Source organism: Bison bison, unplaced genomic scaffold (genome assembly GCF_000754665.1).
Source record: "Bison bison bison isolate TAMUID 2011002044 unplaced genomic scaffold, Bison_UMD1.0 scf7180017864040, whole genome shotgun sequence".
In the NCBI taxonomy this organism is placed as follows: domain Eukaryota; kingdom Metazoa; phylum Chordata; class Mammalia; order Artiodactyla; family Bovidae; genus Bison; species Bison bison.
The window spans coordinates 1,862,304-1,866,186 of NW_011494612.1; positions in this window are offsets into that span (position 1 = coordinate 1,862,304).

Sequence of the window (3,883 nt, forward strand, 5' to 3'; positions counted from 1 at the left end):
ATATAATCTTATGGAATGTAGATGGAAAAAAAAGTTTGTCCTTTGTTCCTCCTTGAGAATTCCAGACCCCTCTCTCCTTGGGGACCCCTAGACTTCTTATCAACCTGCCTAGGAAATGACTCTCTAATTATGAAGACATGAAAAGCTGGGGAGTTATGACAGCCAGCAAATTGTTTTATTATTTAAATTACCTTGAATTAAGTTATTATCTGCAAGCAAAAACAGTCTAATTACAAGGAAAATCATGGGTTTCATAAAAGGTGCTGTGTGGTACATAGCTATGAAGAATAACGGCTAAATGCAATGTAATTAGGGTCTCAAAATATGTGTTACACTATTTCTAAGAGAAAGCTTGTATTGAATAGCAATCTGATTTTCTGATCTTAAGAGGTATAGGTCCTATGGTCAGTGTGGCCAGAGCACATTGACTCAAGTTGGTGATGCTTACCTACACCAGAGGGAACCAACTGGACCAAGGGCAATGGACTCAATAAAAGCTAAATCCCAAATTGAGGCTATTTATTCATTGTGGTGCCAGCAGTTCTAATAGCTATCAGCAATGATATTATATGTCCAATGGTGGTATTGCTATTATTTCAGATAAATCTATTCACTTGACCTGTGTAAAATACTTCCTTGTATATTCTATAATCCCCAGAGATCTGAACCACTCACTCCCATAGCTTAAACATACTAGCAGGCATACGTTATTAGGAAATATGCAGGGATTAAAAAAAAAAAATCAGCAACAGAGCTATTTTTGTAGGAATTTTGTACATAGGTGCCAAAGATTTTCTGGCCATATTCTATTTAACTCAACAGAACCATATAAAGTTCCTACTATAAAAATTTTAGGTACATTCATCCTTCAACAGTTCTAATATTCAGTTCTTCTTCAATACACAGAGTGATCGGCATAAAAGGATATCCTAAAATCATTTACTATTTCACGTCTGTGTTTGTGTCCCAGTTTCATTCTTCCCCTGAATGAAACACGTGTGTAGGTTCATGATTTTCTTAATGACTTTAGTTCAAAATAGTGGCAGGAATTAATTGTGTAGATACTATTCACAACTATGACTTTCTGAGAGACAGCACAGTGCAAATAACTCCTTCATTAGAAAATTATTTCAGGGAGAGAAGCTCATTCATGTACGAAGAAATCTTACATATCAACTAGTCCAGCTTCTCAACAGCATCCAGTGAGTGCTTGGATCAACTCTATATTATCCAGTAAAAGGCTTTCCAGCTTACATTTGAGCAAATTGAAGGATTAAAAACATTGAAGAAAACTATTTTTGATCCATCTGAATCTCTGGGAAGTTCATCCTGTATTGAACTGATGTCTGCCTTTTGCCATTTCCAATTAACTGTTCAAATCTTTCATATAAGTGTAATTAATTTCATCTTGTAGGGAATTTTCTTCAGCTTCCAGGTTCTTAAAAGTACCCTGATATTTTCTCTTATATTACAAGGAAAATGTAAATGATTAAACTAATTAATGGGGTGAGGATGATGAAGGAAGGGCAGAAAAGCTAACTAGAAATCCCCAAAGTTAGAAAAGAATTTAATGAATTCCCTGTGTCAACTTTTAAAAAATTAAGTGAGCAAGCTCACTCTTCAATTCCTTTAGAAGTCATCTGCTTCCAATTATTATTTCTTTCCAGAATAGAACAATTATAACTAATTGCTTGTCATTATACTACCAAACTATGTTAATAGATGCTCATCTTTTTAAAGGCTAATTGCAGTCATGAAACAAAATTTCTAATTGGTTTTAGAGCTTTGGAGCAGATGCATCAATATTTGAATTGTGCAGGTGTATATTTGCTTAGCTGCTTTTTTCTCTTTAAAAGACGTATTCTATCAGTTCTGTTCAGAATTTCTAAAAGGTTGTGCTGTGCTGTGCTGTGCTTCACCCCTCTGTTGCTTTGCGACTCTATGGACTGCAGCCAGGCAGGCTCCTCTGTCCATGGGGATTTTCCAGGCAGGAATACTGGAGTGGGATCTTCCCAACCCTTGGAATCAAGGCCAGATCTCCCACATTGCAGGAGGCTTCTTTATCATCTGAGCCACCTCCAAAATACATTACATTATAATTATCATTGTGAAATATATTACTGCTAATTAAAAAAAATGTTTCTCTAAATTCTCAGTGTCCTTGAGCTATAAATATTTTAAAGTAATTTTCATTTTATATTGTATAGTCTAGCTATTTTGATAATGTCTAAAATGCAAGTTGCTTCAAGAGCTGGATTCATCTTAATTCTTTATACCCCTCCAAAACAAAATTTTGTTCTTAATGAATATTAAGTGGATGAATGTGAAATCTGAGTATATTCTCCTTGAGGTTAAATCTCTAGGGTTGAAAAAAAGTTATATCTAAAAAAAATACATTATAAAGCTGACAAAATATTTTATGAACACCAAAAATCTCACTGAGACAAGGACTCTTGTGGGACAAAGGAGAGCCTTGGCATTGCCCCAGCTTCTTTTCTGTCCATTTTCTCACTCCTTCCCCTAACCAAATCAGACCTCAAGCCAGCAGTTCTGCTGTCCCTTTTCCTTCAGCTCAAGGAAAGAGGGCTGAACTGCCTAGACACTGATTACTGACTCCATAGCATTTTTTATGGGTGGAGCTTATAAGGTGGCTTTTATTTTCCTAATTCACCTTTTTCTATATTTGGAATGTGGTAAGGGCACCATCTTTCTTCTCCCTTTCCTCCCTCCCCACCTCTGCCCCTTCTTTCTCTCTCTCAAACAAACAAACACATACACATACTTTGCCTGTCACTGTCCTGCTGGCAGGAGACTTTGCCTTGGTCTGGGAGATACGTATGCCAATCTGGTGGTCCAGGTGTTGTCACTGCTGGGCAAATAGAGCCAATGTTCTTTTGTTTGCTTTTGTTCTATAAGAATGGTCATTTCCTAATGTCAAATCTGGGCTCAGCAGGATGGCATCCCCTCACATATCTAGCTGGGGTGTAAATTCTACTAAATCACAGTGTGTGTAATTTACTAGACTTTGCCAATGGTCTTTGGGGCAGAGACTTAAGTTATAATAAGATGTCCTTTTGTTTAACTAGTTATTGCTCTTTTCATTTATCACCTTCCTGAAAATTGTGGGAGGTAGGATTCTGGCATTCCTGAGTCCCATGGCCAAAATGCCATTTAAATAAATCTTACTCTACTCTGAATATTAGAGTATGTGTTTGCATGTGTGTGCGTGTGTGTGCATGTGTGTGCTGTCACTCAGTTGTGTTAGACTCTTTGAGATCCCATGGACTGTAGCCTGCGAGACTCCTCTGTACATGGAATTCTCCAGGTGAGAATACTAGGGTGGGTTGCCATTTCCTCCTCCAGGGGATCTTCCCAATTCAGGGATCGAACCCACATCTCCTGTGTCTCTTGCATTGCAGGCGGATGCTTTGCCACTGAGCCACCTGGGAAGCCTCATGTGTTTACATATATACATACAAATATGCTGATAGATTTTGTATTAAACATTGAATAGAATTTTACCTAAGTAAAACCTATAAACAAAGAAAATAATACCTTGATTATGTTTTATTGATCCAACTCTTACACATTCTCAACCTATTGTCAATCTGGTCAGAGAGAGTTAATGCTATTCTCTGCCTATTGTATAACACAGAAAGCTAATAACATGGCAAAGCTTTGTTGTGTAAATTAAGGATTAAAATAAGGAACCAAAATGAATGTACATTTATCTCACACAGAGCTATAAAATTCAAGCAAATAGCTGAATATTGGTCTGTATTATTCCGAAGAATTATGGCTTCTCTCTTTGGCTTTCTAAACTAAAAATAAAGACAAAGCAATTGATCACTGAGTAAAAAGATCAAGGATGCCTTTCAGATGA